Source organism: Amblyraja radiata, chromosome 3, assembly GCF_010909765.2.
Source record: "Amblyraja radiata isolate CabotCenter1 chromosome 3, sAmbRad1.1.pri, whole genome shotgun sequence".
NCBI lineage: Eukaryota > Metazoa > Chordata > Chondrichthyes > Rajiformes > Rajidae > Amblyraja > Amblyraja radiata.
Window position 1 is genome coordinate 94,586,706 of NC_045958.1, and position 23,975 is coordinate 94,610,680.

The 23,975-nt window shown below is 40.5% G+C and overlaps 1 protein-coding gene across 3 annotated transcripts in view; it reads left to right on the forward strand.

The window, feature by feature from the left end:
- zfyve28 (zinc finger FYVE-type containing 28) overlaps window positions 1–23,975 on the forward strand; it is a 160,911-nt gene that overhangs the window by 688 nt on the left and 136,248 nt on the right. The window lies entirely within an intron of this gene.

Sequence of the window (23,975 nt, forward strand, 5' to 3'; positions counted from 1 at the left end):
AGGCAGCATCTCTAGAGAAAAAGGATGGGTGACGTTTCTGGTCTGAAGAAGAGTCCCGATCCGAAACATTACCTATCCATGTCCTCCAGAGACGCTGCCTGACCCGCTGAGTTACTCCAGCGTACTGTGTCCTTTTTTGATGGTTCGTATAATTTGGCATAATGTGCTGAACACTTAATACTAATATTAAATTAGCCTAGACGATATTAATGTATTATACCAAGCTCATCTGCCCGCATGAGATCCATACCCCCCATTGCCTATTTAAAAGTCTCTTAAAACCACTATCGTTATTCCATCTACCATCTCCTGCAATCAGTATTCTCTGGATTAAGTTTAATTTATTATTCGATGGCATATAGACATATTGAACACAAAAGTTCAGCACTGGAACAGGCCATTCCGTCTACAGTGTCAATGCCGAATATATCTTCCAATTTCTTGCACATCTATGTGCCTATCTAAAATATTTCTAAAACGCAACTGTCGTATCACCCCTGGTAGTGTGTTTCAGGCAGTACTTGCCCGCACAGTTCCTTTAAACATCCCCCCTCTCACCTTAATTATGCCATGTAGTCTTTGACATTTTCACCTTGGGGTTAAAAAGACTGTACCTATACACGTCTTCCATAAATTTATAAACTGCTATCACTTTTTATACATATAATTTCTGTTTAAATTTAACAACTGCAAGAAGCGAGTGCGAACAAGCGTTCCTTAACCCGCACCCAAACAAAAAATGCAATTGCGTTATACACGCTGCTTGTGTTTGGCTCTCGATGTTTGGGTCCCGTCGGAATCATCTTTAAAATACCAGGATCGTTTCTCCAATCGTGTGACTGCGAAGTGCTTGCTGCGTATGAAAGTCAGAGCTAACTCTCCTATTGCGTGGTCGGGGTTAAAGTACAATTGCAGGATTCCAGCTACCGCAACGGTTAACTGCAATCGGATCAAATGGCCAATTGAACTTTGCTGCCAAATTAGTAGGGGGAAATCACTTGTTTAACTTCTACTTTGTGCTTGTTTGCATTGTATCTCTGCTTTCCTTTGCTAAAATCGCTGCTATCATACGAGGTATCATTACGGCTGTTAATTAAGGGAGGCATTGGAGATTAAAAAAAAAAAATACGTACAGTATGTATCTTGTATGAATCACAGACCCCAGATTAAAACCGATTCGATGTGATTTAATAAAAGTTATTTGGACTTCAAAATGTTTTAATATAAATTAATAACTTGGTTATTTATATATTCTTGTGTCTCTTTCAAACATTGGGATGTTATTATATTTTTGATCCAAATTACCTGCTGGCACTTATTGGTTCTTTAGTTAACTGCATGACTTTGTTATGAATAATGGAAGGCCGAGATAGATTGGATGTGGAGAGGATGTTTCCACCAGTGGGACAGTCAAGGACCAGAAGGCACAGCCTCTGAATAAAAGAGGCTGTAAATTCCTTTAGAATGGAGCAATAGAATATAATTCAGCCAGAGGGTGGTGAATCTGTGGAACCCATTGCCACAGATGGTTGTAGAGGCAATGTCATTGGGTAATTTTAAAGCAGAGATTGATAGATTCTTCATTAGTACAGATGTCAAAGGTTATGGGGAGAGGAGAACCGTGTTACAGGGAGAATGAGAGAGCAGGAGAATGGAGCTGGGATGGAAAACAGCAGCCATGATCGAATGGCAGAGCAGACTCGATGGGCCGAATCTCATATTGTCATGGTTATTAGCTTATTGTGAAGGTTTTAAAGGCAGTATATGGGAATATTGGTTCCCAATACAAACAGAACAGTTGAATTTAGAACCATCTCCTCTCAGAATGCAATTTATCTTCAGTTGCAATACCTTGCTATAAAACAAAAATACTATCTCCATGAAATAATGTTAGAAAACATTTCCTTTAAAATATGGAATTGCTATTAACAAGAATAAAATGTTTATCTAGTTGATTGGTTACCTTTGTGAACTTTTAAAAAACTTTTGTTCTTTGTATAGACTTTTGGTATTACTGTATAAAGGTTCTTTAATTTTTTTCCACAATTTTTTTGACTATAGAATTCTTACAACAGTAGTCCTTTTGCAGGATATTTTTTTAATATTTCAAGTGACAAAATAAACTGTAGTATCTTGGTGTACATGTATTTTGTGCATTTGAAATGTTGAATGAATTATGAAAATAATGATGTGGCGATGTACAGAAGTAAGGTAAACTTTTCACTACAATTTTGTCCTCGGAGAATAATTTACTCGACTGTTCACCAATTCTCACTCTCACAATTTTAAGTTTATAATTTGTGAATTTATGGTATTTGTTTACTGTTTTCAGCTCTAATGAGTTGGCTCAGTGGGTGTACACACAGTGAAAAGTGATTGTTTGAAACTGATATGGCTCCTTTAATTGACTGACGGTGTGAAGCTAGGTTGTTACTGTTCAGACTCTGCATTATAGATCGAAGAGCAAGGTTGGTGGTTGGATTTGATTTTTTTTAACTACTGTAGTAAGTGGAAAGATGTGATCCAACTGCCTTATGCTGACCCATTATTTAATAGCTTTCAACGATGTGCAGTTGTATCTGAGATCTCGTGTGATAAATGATCACGGGTGAACATTTGAAGGGTGGTGGATGGCTTTGGAAACGCCTCCACTTCAAAATGCCGATCTTTTCATTTTTTACCTTTTTTAAAAAAGAATATTTTGCTGGTTCTTCGGATTGCTGGAAACATTTTATAACAAAATTAATTTGTGAAGGCAGAGTTTCATTGAATTATATAATAGAGGAGATCGTTTGGCCAGTTATCCCCATTTTTGTAAAAGTTATTGAGTCATTTTTAAACTCCTCCTCTTCCACCCTGACACTAGCTAAAGTCGTCATTTTGATCAGCATGGACAAGTTGGACTGAAGGTCCTTTTTCTGTGCTGTGTGACTCATTAACCATATTTCTTCAATTTTTCAATTCTATTACTAATTTAAAATTTGAGATAGAATGTGCTTCAATTTTCTTCTCAAGCCGTTTCAAACCATGAAGGTCACAACAAATTAGTGTAAACATTCTTTCATATCTAAAAATGAAGTTCTGCAGATGTTGGAAATCGAAAATACTAACCAAAAAATATCGAAACATGCTCATCCATTGAGAGAGATGTAGAATTAATATTTCTGACCATCGAACTTTAATCACACCTGTTCTTTTGTCAATAAGTTTTGATATTTCCCTTTTTTGAAGCGTTAACTTAGACTCTCCTGAGATTGATGCTTTCAATCTCAGGAGAGTCTACAGTGATTTTTTTTTTGCCTTGACTTTTAACTGAGATTCATTTATATTTTGCTTATTTTTTTCCAAAGTAACTTGTAAGTTGTAACAAAATCCTCTTATGACCAATTTGGATTGTATAATATAAAGTGTTCCCTATGAAAAAGTGTGTTACAGTAGAACTACCTGTAGACCAAAGAAATATTAAAGTACAATAATGGAATAACCGAAGAGGTAAGGGTATGTGGCAGCACTTCCAGGAAAGGGATGTGAAAGAGATTGGTTCAGGTACAGTGAAAGTAGTGGGGAAGAAGCTGTTCTTATGTCTGGACATCTTGAGATTTCTAGCTAATGTATCTTTCCCCAGAAGGTAGAAGAGGGGAAAAAAAATGAATGGCTAGGATGGCTGGCATCCTTGACGATACTTCCAACCTTCCTGATGCAATGCACCGTGAAGATGAAGTGGATGGAATCATCTATGTTCACCACTCCCTGCAGGCTCTGGCAGTGCAGAGGGTATAGCCACACCTGAGATGCATGTCATCAGAAAACTTTTTATAACGCATCTGCAGAAATTGGAGAGAATCCTTGTGGACATGCTGAACCTTCTCGAGAACCCAGTAAAGTAAATACATTGATGTGCTTTCATGATCATGGCATCAGTGAGAAGGGACTAGGTTGGGTAATAAAAAGGAACAGCGAATGCTAGTTTATACCAAAGATGGACACTAAATGCTGGAGTAACTCAATGGGTCAGCCAGCATCTTTGGAGAAAATGGATAGGTTGGGACCCTTAATGTGGTTGTTAAGGAACCTGAAGTCGACCTTATCTGTGATAGCTCTGCTGACAAGGACAGGGTTATGTTCACTCCCTCACCATCTTGGGTCAATAACGGGCTGTTATCTTGTTGACAGTAAGTACTAGATAGTTGTCCTTGACACTATGACACAAAGTTCTTTATCTTGATGTTATGTTTAAAAAAATGAACTGTTTAATGGAAGGAAGCAGAATAAACATCTAAAATATCTGCTTCATGGATTACTAATCATACCATCAAATAAAGTGTCAAAAAGGACAATTTTGTGTTTGAGTTTTACCACCAGATAAGATGTAAATATGGTACAAATTGTGCAAAAATCGTTAAAAACAAGAATGTTGCTGTTTAACTTTGCAGTTAAAATGTGTAAAATGCACCTTTAAAATGTGTGAAGGCCTGTCACTTTCTAAGTTAGATTTTTATCACAGAAAGGTAAGATCTGCTTAAGCTGGAGATTGTAGTTTTGCACAAATCATTACAACAGTTGCTGGGTAACAATATCTGGGGATTCTAAAATGTCTGATCCTCGAAATTGATTCCTTGAGGCTGCCCCCACGTTTCCTGCATAAACAGTTCCTCCAATGCCCACCCTCCACCATACCCACATTGTGCACGCACATGGTCCCCGTGATAAGTATACAACTGCAAAATGTTTCCATATTTGAGCTTCCACATTGAAGGATAATTGCAGTTTACATTTCTTCTTCATGAAAAAGTTCACTGGATTCTTGGGATCTGAGTCATGTAATGACATAACCTTAGCTACGTGTATATATATTGATTTAAAAATATGTCGTTGAATTATATTCCATTTATTGAGGAACAACATAATTTCTCAGGCATCTGGCTTACAAAGTATGTCTTTTATCATGATGGATATCAGATTGCAAATTTGGATGCCATGTGAAAGACTACAGTTGCTATGAAACACTCGAGAATCTTCAGATATATGTGTAACATCAAATTTGTTGAAGATCTCTCTGGATCTGTCTCATTTATTCCAATTAGATTCATTCAAGAATGCCCTTAAGGTTTTGTAAAAAAAAGAGTTTGAAATCATGTATTTTTCCATCTATGACACCAGCTTTATCAGTTTCTGGACGGAGAGAAAGTAGCCTCTTATGTAATAACCACTCATTTAATTGCATTGATTCCTAACACTATTTACCATACTATTCACAAGAACAAAAAATGGGAGTTGGCAACTTGGGGTCTTCCTGCCCTGTGCCCATCCCACTACCTGGGCAGAGAATTCCAGAGATTCACTATCATTTGGGAGAATACATCTCTGCGCTCCTCTTTTGTAGCAATGTCCCTTTTTTAGATCATATGATAAAGTAGCAGAATTAGGCCATTCGGCCCATTGCCATTCGATCATGACTGATCTGTTTTTCTCTCTCATTCCCTTGCCTCCTCTCTGTAACACTTTTATGACTCTCCCACTCATGGAATCACAAACACTACTTTGTTGTGTCCCCTTTGGATCTTGTATAGTAGACAAGTTTAGTTTAGTTATTGTCATGTATACTGAGGTAATGTAAAAAGCTTTATGTTTAATGCTATGCCGACAGCAGAAATGCCATACATTATTATAATTGAAGATAGACACAAAAAGCTTGAATAACTCAGGGGGGTGGGCAGTATCTCTGGAGAGAAGGAATGGGTGATGTTTCAGGACACGACCCTTCTTCAGACCCGAAACGTCACCCATTCCTTATCTCCAAAGATGCTGCTTGTCCCGCTGAGTTACTCCAGCTTTTTGTGTCTATCTTCGGTTTAAACCAGCATCTGCAGTTCCTTCTTACACATTATTATAATTGAGCCATCCTCTGTGTAAAGATGGACGATAAAGGGAGTAAAATATAGTGCAAGGTAAAGTCCAATTAAAGATGATCTGAGGGTCTCCAATGAGGTAGATGGTAGTTCAGAACCACTCTCTAGTTGTTGATAGGTTGGTTCACACCTGTTTTCATGCTCGGGGATGACCACTTATTCTTCAAAATTCCAAGGATTATAAACGGAAACTGTCTTGCTTCTCTTGATAAGAGAACCCTCTCTTCTCAGGAATTTCTTTTGAAATTACTTACAAATCAAGAGAGGTGTGGGCTCACTTGCATCTTAATCAAAACCGCATTATTTAAATCCAAACCCTTTGGCAATAAAGGACAACATACAATTTGCCTTGTTATTTGTGGAATATGTCGGTTAACTTTTGTGTGATTTGTGTACTAGAATCTTATGTTCTCTCTAAATTTTATTTATCTGCAATTGTCATATTGATGTAGAAACAAGGAACTGCAGATGCCGATTTACACAAAAGGACACAATGTGCTGGAGTAACTTGGTGGGTTAGGCAGCATCCCTGGAGAACATAAACATGGATTCATGACATTTCAGAGAAGGACCCTCCTTCAGACCGACTGTAGTGGAGGGAAGCTCTCTCTCAGCTTTCTTCTTTTCTCTTCTCTTCCTCCCCCTCCTCACCCCCTTACAATCAATCTGAAGAGGAGTCCCAACCCAAATCGTCAGCTCGTCACCTATCCATGTTCTCCAGAGATGGTGCCTGACCCACTGAGTTACTCCAACACTTGGTGTCCTACTGTCATATTGATTTGTGTTTGCATCAGTTGTACTTATTTTAATATTGAATGTTAACCTTCATGCACATGAGTGTATATTTAAATACGTACAATAATGATGATGAATGTTTTATTTATTGGCACTGAGTAGTTTATAAAGGCTGTATATACTGTAACTGGGTTTCCCTGAGTGAAATTTAAATTGTTAATACACAGCCTGAACTATAGGGAGAAATGGAGCAGGATAGGACTCAATGCCCAAAGTAGGGGAATGGAGAACCAGAGGACATAGGTTTAAGGTGAGGGGGGAAGATTTAATAGAATCCCGAGAGGTAACTTTTTCACGCAAAGGGTGGTGGATGTATGGGACGAGCTGCCAGAGGAGATGGTTGAGGCAGGTACTATCGCAGCGTTTAAGAAACATTTCGGCAGGTACATAGATAGGACAGATTTGGAGAGACATGGGCCAAACGTAGGCAGGTGGGACTAATATAGATGGGACATGTTAGTCGGTATGGGCAAGTTGGGCCGAAGGGCCTGTTTCCACGCTGTATGATACCAGTACCAGAAGTAATGCCTTGCCCTCGTGATGTGAAATCAAATACTCTGTAGAAACACTGTCACGCACAATGGAATTTGGCATGATGACAGCTGAGTGCAACTGCTAATTGGTAATTGTGAATATGCAAATAAATGTTGGAGATCATTTTCGGAAATCTGCATAGTTAGAGGCAGGCTATAGTTGGCTGGATATTGATATCGGTCTGTGTAAGAAGGAACTGCAGATGCTGGTTTAAACCGAAGATAGACACAAAAAGCTGGAGTAACTCAGCGGGACAGGCAGCATCTCTGGAGAGAAGGAATGGGTGACGTTTCGGGTCAAGACCCTACTTCAGATATTGATCGAATCTTACTCGATTCCTTTAGTGGTTTGAAAATTCGCAGAATTGTGTGCACTAATGGCGATTCTGCAAAACTATTATTGGCAACTGTAAAGAAATAAATAATTAATGTCATTTGGTTATTACAATCTGATGACCCATTTTATGAAGAGCACAAAAATATTAAGATGGCGCAACGGTCGCGGCCTTGCTGCTCCAGTGACCCGGGTTTGATCCTGACTACGGGTGATTTTTGTGCAGAGTTTGTACGTTCTCCCTGTGACTTGCGTGGGGTTTCTCCGGTAGCTCCGGTTTCCTCCCACACTCCAAAAGCGTACAGGTTTGTAGGCAAATTTATCAAATTGTCTCTAGTGTGAATTGGATGGTGTTAGTGTGATGGGATTTTTGGTCGGCACGGACTCGGCGAGCCGAAGGGCGTGTTTCAGCACTGTATATCTAAACTAAACTATTAGGTAATTACAAATGTTTCTAAAATTTCAGTGTCCACTCTACTGTATAAATTCAGACATGACAAAAAAAAAGTTCTATAAATGAGAACTTGAGCATAATATAATCCTAATACTTTGTGGCTACATAATGGCTTTAATGAATGTCAATCGATAGAGCCTAGAACAGTACAGCACAGGAATAGGCCTTTTGGCCCACAATCTCCCTGCTAAACAATATGCCAAGTTAAAGTAATCTCCCTTGCCTGCACCTGATCCATATCCCTCCATTCCCTACATATCCATGTCTATCTTAAAGCCTCGAGTGACACTATCAAATCTGCCTCTTCCACCATTCCTGGTACCAAGTTTGTCCAATATCTCCTAATCCCCATAGCATTCTGGTAAACCTCTTCTGCACCAACTCTCAAACTTCCACCTTCTTTCTCTGATGGAGTGACTAAAACTGCATGCACCACTCCAAATACGGCCATACAAAGTTCTGTAAAGCTGCGACTTGGAAAAATAGAAAACACACTCCCAACCTGTGGAGTATTCTAAGCATTTTGATTTCTTTTCAATTGTTCGACATCTGTAAATCTTTGCTTTTCAATTAATGAACCAGGGCATTGGCAATGGAGAGCAGCTTTGATTTTACAACCTTTAATTATGCTGCAGGATTCCTTTTCAATAATGCGTTCATGATTGGTTCCATAGTTTTAGTGCAAAGTAATGTAGAGTTAACTTTTTTTTGCTGGAGAACATTGTGAAGCTTCATCTGCTGTGGTGAGAACAATTAAGACATGGAGCTACGCTGGGCAATTAAAGAAACAATTAGAGAGAGGCTGACTTTATAATATTCTTGTTAGATTCTTTTTCCTCTTCTTAAGACACAGACAGCTTGGTGAGATGGGCTTCCTAGAATGCCTCTTGTCCTCTTGATACCCTCACAGGCTACTTATCAAGCTTGATCATATTGCCTTTCATCCAGTTTAGTTGATGGTTTTGCATGTCAGGTTGGATAGCTTAGCCGACACAGGAAGTTTTTAATCTGCAAAACGGTTGGAGTGGTGGGAAAGTAATGCATCGTTATTCCTCAAACTTTTATGGCCCTGTTTAGAAGTATGAAATAATTTGTTAATAGGTTGAGCGTATAGAGTTGGGTGTCATAACATTACTCACCAATGGTTACATGAACGAGGACAATCTGTAAAGGGCGTATGATGGATTTTGTAACCAAAGGAATGACCTGCAGGTCTATACCCACGCCATTTCACATCTCAAGACTAACTAATTTGATCATGAAAGCAAATAATTGAAAAGATGAGAAGCTGTTAAGTATTGAGGATGATTTTTTTTAAATTCCATTAATTCTTTGCTGAAATACTCCAAGCCAGGCAACGTCCTGGTGAATCTTCTCCGCACCCTTTCCACTGCTGTCATATCCTTCCTGCAGTGTGGTGGTTAGTACTCTGGTTAATCAAGGCACGTATCCTTATGGTGCCTTCATCACCTTTTTTACCTGTACTGACACCTTCGGGGATCCTTGACAATGAATGTTGGGGTTCATATCTGGCATTGCCCCACCCAAACTAATATCAAGAGCTTGATATTACTGTTCCTCTTAAAATGCATCTCCTTGCACTTAACCAGGATTAAATTCTGCCTGTCATTATTCTGCCCACCTTGCCAGCTGATCAATATTTATCACGCAGGATAAGACTATCTTCACTATAAATAACCCCAAGCTCTGTGTATCAGATCATTAGTTTATATGACAAATAGTATAGGTCTCAGCATTAATCCCTGCAGTGCACCACAGGGAATGTTGCAGTTTGTTACCTTTATGAAAAATTCATTCAATTTATCATTTGGATCTCCGTGAGATATGCAGGTTCTCTGGCTTTAGGCCCACTAAGATATCTAATACAGTGCCCTCCATAATGTTTGTGACAAAGACCCATCATTTATTTATTTGCCTCTGTACTCCACAATTTGAGATTTGTAATAGAAAAAAATCACATGTGGTTAAAGTGCACATTGTCAGATTTTAATAAAGGCCATTTTTATGCATTTTGGTTTCACCATGCAGAAATTACAGCAGTGTTTATACATAGCCCCCCCCACCACCCCCCCCACCCCCCCCCCCCCCCCCATTTCAGGCACCATAATGTTTGGGACACAGCAACGTCATGTTAATAAAAGTAGTATTTTGTTGCACAACCTTTGCATGCAATGACTACGTGAAGTCTGTGATTCATGGACAACACCAGTTGTTGGTTGTCTTCTCTGGTGATGCTCTGCCAGGCCTGTAATGCAGCCATCTTTAGCTTATGCGTGTTTTGGGGGCTAGTCCCCTTCAGTTTTCTCTTCAGCATATAAAATGCATGCTCAATTGGGTTCAGATATGGGTGATTGACATGGCCACTCAAGAATTTACCATTTTTTAGCTTTGAAAAACTTCTTTGATCCTTTGGGATCATTGTCTTGCTGTTGAATGAACCTCCGGCAAATGAGTTTTGAGACATTTGTTTGAACTTGAGCAGATAGGATGTGTCTATACACTTCAGAATTCATTATGCTGCTACCATCCGCAGTTATGTCATCAATGAAGATAAGTGAGCCAATACCTTCAGCAGTCATACATGCCCAGGCCATAACACGCCCACCACCGTGTTTCACAGATGAGGTGGTATGCTTTGGATCTTGGGCAGTTCCTTCTCTCCTCCATACTTTGCTCTTGCCATCACTCTGATATAAATTAATCTTTGTCTCATCTGTCCACAAGACCTTTTTCCAGAATTGTGGTTGCTCTTTTAAGTACTTCTTGGCAAACTGTAACCTGGCCATCATATATTTGCAGCTAGCCTCTGTATTTCTGTTCATGAAGTCTTCTGCGGACAGTGATCATTGACAAATCCACACCTGACTCCCGAAGAGTGTTTCTCATCTGTTGGACAGGTGGTTGGGGATTTTTTAAATTATAGAGATAATTTTTCTGTCATCGGCTGTGCAGGACTTCCATGACCTGCCAGTCCCTTTACGATTAGTAAGCTCACCAGTGCTCTCTTTCTTCTTAATGATGTTCCAAACAGTTGATTTTGGGAAGCCTAATGTTTGGCTGATGTCTCTAACAGTTTTATTCTTGTTTCTCAGTCTCGCAATGGGTTCTTTGACTTTCATTGGCACAACTTTGGTCCTCCTGTTGATAAACAGCAATAAAAGTTTCCAAAGGTGATGGAAGGACTGGAAGAAAGACTTGGTTCTGTGAGCTCTCTTATACCTGCAATAAGGAGGCAATTAAACACACCTGAGCAATTACAAACGTCTGTGAAGCCATGTGTCCCAAACATTATGGTTCTCGTGAAATGGGGGGACTATGTATAGACACAGCTGTAATTTCTACATGATGAAACCAAAATGTATAAAAATGGCCTTTAATAAAATCTGACAATGTGCACTTTGACCACATGTGATTTTTTTCTATTACAAATCTCAAATTGTGGAGTACAGAGGCAAATAAATAAATGATGGGTCTTTGTCCCAAACAGGGCACTGTACCTGTTCCGATATAATGAGAACATGTTCCACAATTTAGTACTCGCTGTTCATCCCCCTAAATTCCTCAATTATGATATCCTCCTTCTCTTTGGTGAATACAAATGAAATGTGTTAATTTAAGACCTTATTTGCATCCTTTGTCTTCATACACGGATAACTATTTATGTCCCTATATAGCTCCTAGTCTGTCCCTAGATTTTTTCCTGCCTATTTTACACGTGTAAAATGCTTGGGGTTTTTCTTTGTCGCCCATCAATGGTATTTTGTGGCCACATTTTCCCATTTTAAAGTATTCTATGCTTTTTATGGACCTGAAGCCCCCCCCCCCTGTTTTTGGATCTCAATTATCCATATACATTTAGTTTTTCCTCTGATCATTTTGCACATAGCTTTGGAAATCTGTCATCCAATGTCTAAGCAACTTAATTTAATTTGAAGTTCTATTTCTTAATTTCAAACTTTAAACTTTGAGGTTGGATGAGTTTGTTTATGACCAGTTATAGGCAAAATCCATGCTTGGAATACCTGAGATGAGTTTGTATCCTGGGCTTGTGATATTTGTATTATTTGGCAATGTTATGAGTTGGAAAGCTGAAAGGTACGGGGAGAAGGCAGGCACGGGTTATTGATAGGGGACGATCAGCCACGATCACAATGAATGGCGGTGCTGGCTCGGGGCCGAATGGCCTCCTCCTGCAACTATTTTCTATGTTTCTATCTATGTATGATCTGAAGTGTCCAAGCAGGAGATGAACCATATTTGTCAATTTATGATATGCCGGCTGAGAGACATCTTCTAAAATCAAATGTGAGATTTTTTACATTTAAAACTGTCCTTAACGGTACCAATATAGCGTGTTAGCTACACAAATAAAGCAGACCCATTTAAGAAAAGATTAAGGAAAATGGTCAAGGCTTGGCGAAAGTTAGATTATTTTAAAACCTCTTTAAAGGAGGAAATGGGAATGGAGATGGAGAGGTTTATGAAGAGATAGACACAAAAAACAGGAGTAACTCATCGGGTCAGAGAGCATCTCTGAAGAAAAGGATTAGGTGATATTTCAAAACGTCATCTATTCCTTTTCACCAGAGATGTCTGACCCGCTGAGTTACTCCAGCTTTTTGTGTCTATCTTCAGTTTAAACCAGCATCTGCAGTTCCTTCCTACATGGTTTATGATGAGAGTTCAAGGGCTCAGGACCTTATTGTCTGGAGGTGTAACTGCCATTGATGGAGCAATTCAGTCTGGGCATGCTTACGACCAGTTTGGAAGAACTAGGTATGAGAGACTTTGAACGCTAGAAGATATTAAAGTTGGGAGAGGCAAGGCCAGAAATGAAAAACCAAGTGTTGCTTAAGCCTGAGCAAGTAGACTTGATGGGTGAAAGGCAAGCAGAAGAGGGTGTTTAAAAAAAACCAAACTAATTCAAGGAGAGTTGTGAGAGGTTTTCCGTTGTTAGAAGGACTTGGAAATGGTCAGGTTTAGAAGTGACAAATGCATGGTTGATGTTGGAGAAAATGTTTGCAACATAGAGCCAGTGTTTGGGTTGAGTTTCAAATGGATGTTCTTGGTACCCTTTCTCACTTCTGCCCCTGTGTGATTCATACTCATTTGATTGCACCATGTTCACTCTTTTGCATTCTCCACATATCTCCTCCACTAGTTACTGTCTTCAGCCCCCCTATGTTTGCTTTGTTCACAAAGGTGTCTCTGACATAGCCAGCATTTATTGAAGTGGGTGTGGGTGTGTGGTTAGCTACCTAATTGAATGGCACAGTGGCACAGCAATAAGGTTGCTGCCATACAGCACAAAGCCTGAGTTCGATCCTGACTACAGGTGCTGTCTGTATGGAGTTGTACCTTCGTGCTGCGTGGGTCTTCACGTGGGTGTTCCAGTTTCCTGCCACACGCCAAAAACGTACAGGTTTGTAGGTTAAATGGCTACTGTAAATTGTAAATTATCCCTAGTATGTAGGAAAGTGCTTGTGTACGGGGTGATCACTGGCCGGAGCGGACTCTGGGCCAAATGACCTGTTTCCACGCTGCATCTCTGCAGTCTGAACTACTGAAGTAGTTTACATTATAATACTGTGGCCATGATACTACTGAATGGCTTCCTGTATCATTCCTGTTTGCACTTAGGATTCAACCACATTTATTGTGTTTCACGCATTTAAAACAATTGGATAAAAATACAGATTTCCTTCATTAAAGAGCATTAGTAAACCAGATAGGATTTCACAACAATGTAGTTTTGATTTAAATGCTATTGAAGCTAAGGTAGAATTTTCACTCTTGTGCTCACTCATAGTTTGCTAAATTAAACCTCTGCATTTCCACTGCAACAGCACATGTGCAGCCTACATCTGAAGATGATGTTAATTGAAACTTTCTACCTGAGAAACTGGAGAGGGTAAAGGATGAAGCTCAGGGTAAGAGCAGAGGTAATGAGCAAAAACATCAAACTGCTGGAGGAGTTCAATGGCTGTGGGGGAGGGTAGAGGGGGCTGAGTCGTCATTATTTCAGGTTGAGACCCTGCATCAGGACGGGAAGATAGCCAGTATAAAGCGGAGAAGGCGAGGGGTGAGACGGAATGGTGTGTGATGGGTGGACTGAGGAAAGGGTGAAGAATAATGGGCAGATAGAGCCAGTTGGGAAAGAAGGAAGGGTGGAGTTGGGAGATGGGCGGGTGGTGATAGTTAGAAGCAGACATGGGAGAAAACAGGCTGGTGAGGCCTGCTGGGCAGAGTGGAGGGGAGAAGTGGGAACATAAATTACACATTCATAGCTGGGGGAGAGAACATAAAGTTGTACCAAACCTCTGCAAGACAACAAAAACAGTGCAAAAAAAGAAATCAGTGCAAAACACAAATTTAAAAACAAACAAACAAACAAACAAGCCCATGGTAGAGCTAGAGGTGGTGTGCAATGTTCCATTGTTGAAGTAGGATTAGGTTTGTGTGGGTTGGTCCTAGAACCCGACAGTTGTAAGAAAGTAGCTGTTCCAGAACATTGTCGTGGGCATGTTCTCTACTTCCTTACCCGGTGGTAGTGGTGAGAAGACGATTGATGATAGATGACTTCATCAGGCACTTTGAGGCCGCGCCTCCTGTAGATACTTATAATGGTGGGGAGAGCTGTGCCCATGGCCAACATCTATGTGCTAGACCCAGGACAGGTCATCCGAGACGTTAATGCCCAGGAATTTGAAACTACTAATTCTCTCCACTGCAAGCCCACCAACTGAAACTGATGTGCGGTCTCCTGACATTCCCTTTTTTAAGCCATCAATTAGTTCCTTGGTCTTGTTGACTTTGTGCGAGAGGTTGCTGTAGTGATACACATATAATCATCACCACCCATGCCATACTGGTGTCATGAGCAAATTTATAGATGGCATTGGTGCTTTTTAGCCACAGTTATGTGTGTGAAGAGAATAGAGTGATGCATACAGTCATGAGGTGCGCCTGTGTTGACAGTCTTCGAGGAGGAGCTGTTATTATTATTGATCCACAATGAGAAAGTCATGGATCCAGAGGAAGAGACAGTGCTGGAGTAACTCAGCGGTTCAGGCAGCATCTCCAGAGAACGTGGATAGGCGATGATTCGGGTTGTGTTCCTTCTGACCAGGTACTGCCCCTAAACGTCATCTATTAGTGTTCTCCTGAGATGCTGCCTGACCCACCTTTTGTAAGCCAGCAGCTACAGTTGCTTGTTTCTACAAGTCATAGATCCAGTTGCAAAATGAGGTACAGATGCCCAGGTCTTAATAGAAATTGATAGATCTTCAAGTTAAAATTATGAAGCATGTATAAAAAGTAGTTTTCTTATCATTAAAAGAGTGCATTTCTTATCATTAAAAGTTTGAAACTTCAATTCAAAATAATCTGAGTCCACTGATGCTGTATAGTTTAAGCTAACAAGAATTTCAAGTAGTTAAGCTAAATATGTTAATGGACCTGTCCCACTTAGGCGACTTTTTAGGCGACTGCAGGAGACTATGCAGTCGCCACATGTTCGCGGGTGGTTACCGGGGAGTCGCCTTCATGGTCGTGAGGAGTTCCCGCATTCTGGGAACTAGTCGTGGCCTCATTATGGTCGCCGTGAATTTTTCAACATGATAAAAAAATTAGCGCCGACGAGAATGAAGCCGCCATGGAGAATAGCAAGAATTCTCGAGGTTGCCAGGAGTTTGAAGGTTCTCGTAAGGTTGTAGCCGGTGCTGACTGGTGAATTTCATTGGCTCATTGGGGAAAAAAAACGTAAGCAGTAGTTTTCAGAACCAAGGATAACCGACCGGTAATGTTCAATGTCCGCCGAGCTTCACAGCCGTGTATCTCTGGCTTCTTGAAAGTTGTCTCCACTCCTTCTTTCCCCCCCCCCCCCTCCCCCCCCCCTTACCGCACACTAAGCTTTAGCCGTCTTTTTATACCGCCAACTTACTGTTCATTGTAGGTACACAAAATTGCTGGAGGAACTCAGCGGGTGCAGCAGCATCTATGGAGCGAAGGAAATAGGCGACGTTTCGGGCCGAAACCCTTCTTCAGACTGATGGGGGGTGGGGAAAGAAAGAAGGAAAAAGGGAGGAGGAGGAGCCCGAGGGCGGGCGGATGGGAGGGTGGGAGGAGACAGCTGGAGGGTGAAGGAAGGGGAGGGGACAGCACAGGCTAGCCAAATTGGGGGAATTCAATGTTGATGCCATAAGGGCGCAAGGACCCCAGACGGAATATGAGGTGCTGTTCCTCCAATTTCCGCTGTTGCTCACTCTGGCAATGGAGGAGACCCAGGACAGAGAGGTCGGATTGGGAATGGGAGGGGGAGTTGAAGTGCTGAGCCACCGGGAGGTCATGTAGGTTAAGGCGGACTGAGCGGAGGTGTTCGGCGAAACGGTCGCCCAACCTACGCTTGGTATCCTGTTCATTGTGTCTGTTTCACCCTGGCTTTGCACCGTGTGAATTTTTTAGACAGCGCTCCCCAACTTGCCCTGTCCCCCGCCTGCATAACGGGCTGGTGAAGGAAGCGATGTGTTTGTGTGTTCCACTCTGACAATCGTTGTTCCAGTTGCCAGTTTTTCAGGCGATTGCTGGCAACTTGACAGTTGCCGGCAGGCCGCTGAAAAATCGCCTAAGTGGGGCAGGCACACAAGCCTGCAACCTATTTTCTTTTATCAACAACTAATTTAGATGTGGATAAGAGACTGAGTTCACCAATTTGAAGAGGTAGCTACTTGGGAGAAGTGTCAAATTTATTTTAACATATAAGCAGTTGACTAGAAAACTGGCAGAGTGTGAAAGTGAAAGGCAAATCTGCAAAATAATCCTGGACTTTGCCATAAAGGAATGAGACTAGATTTTTTTAAACTGAGTAAGCGTTGGGTTGTGTGGTCTTGTTCTAAACTATTCTGGTGAACTAAAATTTCAGCAAAGAGTAGCAGAGTCATAGAGTACAGAACAGGGCCTTTGGCCGAACTCGTCCATGACCACTAAACTGTCGAAGCTTTCCTTTTGCTTGTGGATTGAAATCTAGCTGCTTAATCTCAATTGGAATAATTTACTGTTTGAGTTAAAGGCTGTGATCTGAAATTGTAACTTCATAAAGCACGTTGAAACTCTTTGCCACAAATTAGGTATCTTCCACATAACATTAGGGATATTTTGGGTATTTTTAGGTTTTAGGTCTTTTGAATCTCTGGGCGATCTGAACAATTTAATTTAATTTATTTGAGCTGGAAGGATGGTTACGCAACAAAAAGCAAAGTACTTCAGTTTCAAGACTTCCCAAAATGGTGATTGCAAACTTGACATTGCTGTGTAGGGTGAATCTAATCAGTTGGCCAGATCTGTATGTTCAACCAGCTCTGATCTTTAATAAAAGTAATTCATTTACACAGTTCAGAGTTAATTTTCTTTTGAGATTACACCATCCCTGGGTGAATCTTCAGATTGGTACAACTGAGAAGGAGGCCTTTCAACCATTTGAACACATTTGGGATTTTTGTTAATAACATTCTCGCATCAAACTGTTTCTTGCACAGGGACCAGACCAACTCCCTTTAGACACAAGAAAGTGTAGATGCTGGGGGAACTCAGCAGGTCCACCAGCATCTCTGCAGGGAATACACAGTTGACATTTCCAGTTGGGACCCTTCCTCAGACTGAAACCTGTGTCTTTCTAGTTCTTAACATTTTACTGATGGAAACCGTATTTCTGTAACCGTAACCGTAACACTGTCTAAACCTTTCATGGAGTGATAGGGTGATCTCTGGGTTCCCATTAAATCTTGAATTTAGACTGGCTTACCCCGGGAAAAAGAAAAACTGAGCATTCACTTTATCTAAGCCTGTATACCTGCATAAGGGCACCCCTCAGCCTCCTATGCTCCAGGGAAACCAGTCTCAGCCTATTCAATCTTTCCTTGTCGCTCAAAGCCTTCAGTCTGGTAACATCCTCGCGAAACCCTGTTATGCATCCTGAGGTTTTCTCCATTAATCTTGCTTAAGATCTCGGAATGTTATGTAATGTAGGAGTACACTCTGCAGGAACATTATGTGGCCTTGTGTCTCCTCTTGCCAACTTCACTTTCCATTAGATTGGGGTTAAAGTTCTCCATGTCTTTCACATTCCCTCTCTCCCCCATTATTCCTGGAGCCCAAGAACCCATTTGTTGTGAATATATTCAACAATTAAGGACCCACATCTTTTAGGAAGTAATGAATTCCAAAAGAGCTTGTAAGAATTATGAAGAAACATTCTCACTTCTTTGCTCTCCAATATTGTTATAACAGGATGACCATGTATGTGATGCTACCCAACAAGGCTGAAGAAGGGTCCTGACCCAAAAGGTCACCTATCCATGTTGTCCACAGAAGCTGCCTGACCCGCTGAGTTTAGTTTTTTGTTTAGTTTAGTTCAGAGATGCAGCGCAGAAACAGGCCCTTCAGCCCACCGAGTCCATTCTGACCAGTGATCCAGTGATTCCCATACACCAGCACTATCCTGCACAAATAGGGACAATGTACAATATTTATACAAGCCAATTAACCTACAAACCTGTACTTCTTTGGAGAGTGGGGGGAAACCAGACCACCCGATGAAAACCTACATGTTCACAGGGAGAACGTACAAACTCCGTACAGACACCACTCGTAGTCAGGATCAAACCCGTGTCTCTGAAACTAACTATACCGTGCCGCTGGAGTTTCCCCAGCATTTTGTCTTTTAAATGCTTCTTAAACCGAGTTTAAGCACAATCTCGGTGCATCTGTTGATCGTTGCATTGCAGTGAATGGCATACATCAACAATAACCACCGTTAGGAGTTCCTTGGGGATCAGTGACGATTACAACAATAATAACCAGCTTTTTTTCCATTCACTCATTGACCAGATAACCTGTTTACAGCTTGTCCCCATTGTCAACCTGGTTTTACCTATGAGAGACATTTTTTATTTTGGTTTTCTTACCCTTAACTGTCACCAGCTTATTTTCATTACTTTCCCTCACCCCTATACCACTACCAATAATATCAGTGTTACTAAACCTTGTTAGTGTTGGACAGACAGCCTTGTTATTAAGATTGGCACTTTAATGGCTTTGAGTCTCGACCTGAAAATTCAACTGTCCATTCCTCTCCATTCATGCTGCCTGAACCCCTGAGATCTTCTTCTTGGTTCTTCTTGGTTTCTTGGTCCTCCAAAATATTCCAAATTGTTCCAGCTTCCAGCATATGCAGTTTCTTGTGGCTCTATGTTTGTTAAATGTATTCTTTATCAGTTTTGCATTTATCAAACAACCTTTTTTTCTGGCTCTGCATAACAAAGGCAAAAGCCAAAATTGAACTGAACATTTTTTACAGCTGATTCATGTGCCTTATGTACTTTAAAAACAAACCTTTTTTCGATCCATACTGTAAAATGAGATTTTCAAGGTAGAGGGTTAGCAGGGAAAAATTATCAGTGATTAAACTGGACAGTTCACAGTCCTGATCCAGTGATGAGAGTTCAGCATGATAGTTGCAGAATTTGCATTTGATAATTAAGTAAATGTTTAAAATTAAGGGATGGAAAACCTAAGACAGAGATGAAGTACATATTTTTCTAGGGTTTGGGAGCCCTTGGAACTCTTCTTCAAGTGGAAGCAAAGTCTTTGAATCTTTTTAAGAACGGCATAGATGGATTCTTGATGAGCAAAGGAGTAATTGGGAATGTGAAATTGAGGTTACCGTCAGATCTGTTCTGATTTTAATTGAATGTAGGAGCAGCCTCAAAGGAATGGTGACCTACTCCTGCTCTAAAATTACATAAGGCAAGAAAAGGAATGAGTCTAGGCATTTTCTTCACAATTATTCTAAAATCTTTAGAACATAGAACATGTGCAGAACATCCACTCCTCCAGCTTCTGTCCCTCCCCACTCACTTTGATCACTATGAAGAAGGGCCCTGACTCGAAATGACGCCTATATATATTCTCCAGGGATAGATGGGCATCATTTCGACCCAGGGTCAGTGCTGCCTGACCCACTGAGTTACTCTGGCATTTTGTGTCTTTTCTTGGTAAACCAGCATCTACAGTTCCTTGTTTCTACATTTACAGCATGGGAACAGGACCTTCAGTCCACAATGACGGTGCCAAACATGATGTTGAGACCAAATCTTATCTGTGTGCACATAATCTGTATCCCTCCATATCCATTCACTATCTGACAGTCTCTTAAATGCCACTGTCATATCTGCCTCAAACACTAGCTTAGCCGTACATTTGAGGTATTCACTACTCTTTGTGTGGTGTAAAAAATAACTTACCCGCACATCTCCTTTAAACTTTGTCTCTCTCGCCTTAATACTTTGCCTACTAGTATTTGATTTTTCCACCCTGGGGATAAAAGTTCTGACTGTCTACCCGATCTATGCCTCCCATAATTTTATAAACTTTCCTCAGGTCAGCACGCAGCCGACGGAGTTCCAGAGAAATCAATCCAAATCTGTCCAACATCTCCATGAAGCTAATATTCCCTAATCCAGGCATTATTCTGGTAAACCCTTTCTGCACATTTCCAAGGGCTTCACATCTTTCCATTAAATGGGGTGACCAGAACTGCATGCAATACTCCAAATGCAGGCTAACCAAAGTCCTATTATGGTCCACCCTGTCTATATGACTTATACTTGATGCCCCAACCAATGAAGGCAAGTAATACCATATACCGAATGGAATTCTCCATCCCATACATTTGTGTGTTTACAGCTAAAAAAAAGTAGGCCCATTAAGAATGCCTCACGTGTGTGACCAAAAATATGAAAAAATGTGGAATATATCTCTTCTAATTCTGAAAGCATTACAGGTATATTGTTTTGTACTGTATATATGATTTGTATTTTTTTCAAAGTTTATCAAGTTAAATTTTTATGTTCTGCTGACAGCGTTTGTTTAGGGCCATGGTCAAATAGGACTGGTCACGTGTGTGACCCAACGCAGCAGCATTTTTTTCATAACACAGTTTTATCTTACAAACTACAAATTTTCAAAAAGCTAGAATGTACATATCTTTAGCAGATATGCATTATAGTTCTGTAGGTAGGAAAATAGCAAGGAATAAGATTAATCCCGTACAAGTATTTTTGAATGTATTACTTTATGTGTCGCCGTCTGGTCACGTGTGTGACATTTTGGTTCACTTTCCTAAGAATGGCCCATTACAACAATTGCAATATTATTGATGGAGATGACTTGCAGGCTGAATTGAATGTTACCTTCCCATTACCCCTTTTGACGATAGAAATGTATAGTTATATGTTAAATTTTGTTCTCAATTTTATATCTGGCAATGTATGGTTATTTTGGAATTTTAAAAAAACTGCATTGCAGTTGTGATTTTCAGAATTGAGGCACAATTCTGTTGGGCAGAGTTAAAAAATATTGAATGAAACGTCATAGGTGGAATCCTTTGCTGCCTTTGTACGGATTGTTTGATGTGCATTCAGTCACCTTTCCATTGGGAGTTAATGGTCCCCAGGAAATTTACTGTAGGAACATTGCTTCAGTTCAGGAACTGTTTGTTGTGTTATGTCATATTTTGAGTAAAGATTCATGATGAAACAAAGTTGTATATTTAGAATGTACCTGGTTCATTATAATTTTGCCAGTAACACTTGTATTGCACAGCATTTGGGAAGGTGAGGGCATGTGTACATCAAGAAACAACGTTGCATTTTTATTTTGAATTCATTGGCAAGATCCTTTTTGGTGAAAAGGATAAATATGTTTGAATTACTGTACCACAGTAAAAATCATCCACTGTTTCAATCATTAGATCTACGGGTGCTATCTGTACGGAGTTTGGACGTTTTCCCTCTGACCTCGTGGATTTTTTCTGGGTGCTCAGGTTTTCTCCCACACTCCAAAGGCCTGGGGGTTTGTAGGTTTTGTCGCTTTGGTTAAAATTGTCCCTAGTGTGTGTGGGGTAACGCTAGTGTGTGGGATAACGCTAGTGCATGGGGATTGCTGCTTGGTTCGGACTCGGGTCGAAGGGTCTGTATCTGCGCTCTGTCTCCTTAAAAAGAAACTATCTTTGATAGCTGCTCCACTTGGTTTGCTGGTGCTCCCGACAGCCCAAATGGTTGAAACTTTGATCTCAATTTGAATGTGGAATATCTCTAGGTATTAAAGTTGACCTTTCATGTTCCAAAACTATTAGAAACTAGTTGGATTACTATCCGTCGTTGTTTGCTTGTTGCTGATAACACTTTGGAATCTGAAATCCATGACCACCAAGTTCAAGAAGAGACTCAAAGATTGGAGAGTTGTGAATTGTGGAGCTAGAGGAAGAAATGTAGGGGGAGGGGGCCATCTTCTAGCTTCTCAATTCCAAACTCACCAATCCTTTTGTCTCGCACCTTCTGTCTTTTCATCTATGGCCTTTGTCCGCTATCTACCTATCAGACCCCTCCCAATCAGCCTATTAACTGCCAGGCTTTGTCCTGTCCTTCTCTCTTCCAACTTTCTTGCTCCCCCCCCCCCCCCCACTACACTTAGTCTGAAGAAGTGTCCTGACCCAAGGCGTCACTTATCCATGTACTCAAGAGATGCTGCCTGCAAAGTTACTCCAGCATTTTTATTGGAAACCTGTAGCTCCTTGTATCCAGGTTCAAGAATAGTTTCTTCCCAATAACCATGAGGCTCTTGAACACTGCACAACACTAACTTGAACTATGGATTCTCTTTGGTTGCACTAAGGACTCTGTTTTTTTTGGTACTAATATTGTACTAAGATTATTTTATTTTGTTCATTATACATTATCTATGCATGTTGTGTTTACGGGCATGTTATGCTGTTTTGCATGTTATGCATATTATTTCATTCTTTCGTTGTTGGGACATAAGGCAATTAAACACTCTCGACTCTTGGCACTGGTAAAGCCTGTATTGATTGAGATCAACTAAGATATCGCCATGTTGGTACTAAACGGCCCAGCACCATTTTAATTAGCTAAGACCCTAAGAATCTCCGAGTAGACATTTTATGAGTATCTTAAATATGGATGAAAAGTGTCTAGTTTGTGTAAGACTTGAGGCATTTGGAATTCCTGAGCTGTACTGTTGTGATAACCATTTTAAGTTAGCTCGGCTGAGGAAACGTGTATTGGAACAGAATTATTGGGAATCGATCTATTTTTACCGTGTTAGGCACAAAATGCCGGAGTAACTCAGCAGGTCATGCAGCATCTCTGGAGAACACGGATAGGTGACGTTTTGAGTTGGGACTCTTCTTCAGTTGTTGGAGGGGCAGAACAAAGCCTGCCCAATAAAGTTTTTTTCCCTCTGAAACATTCCTATGTATGTATTGGTTCAAATGTCTTTTGTGGCAAAATAAATTTAATTAATCCATCTAAAAGTAACCCTGTTCTTTATAGGCTTTTTTTTTTTTAACTCAAAAATTAGTTTCCACTTTTACGACTTTTAAATGTTCCTCACCTGTGATAAAGGGTCATGTAATTTTATTTTAAATCAATTTTGATAATTTATATAATGTGAGCATTGCTGGCAAGGTTACTATTTTTTTGGTCAATTGCCTCATGAGGCGAGTTATATAACGTGATGTGAACTATCTGTGCTCAGTGAGAAACAGACAGCTGGAGGAACTCAGCAGTTCAGGCAGCATCTGTCAAGGGAAATGGTCAAAGGAAATTTGGGGTTGGTTCCCTTCTTCAGATTGATGGAATAAAGGGGAGATAGAGAAGGGGTAGGACAAGAGTTGGCAAATTATATAATGTAATAAAAATAAACTGACAAGCTGGATTATTTTACCTTCGAAGGAAAAAGGCAACGTTTCGGCCCGAAACGTTGCCTTTTTCCTTCGCTCCATAGATGCTGCTGCACCCGCTGAGTTTCTCCAGCTTTTTTGTGTACCTTCGATTTTCCAGCATCTGTAGTTC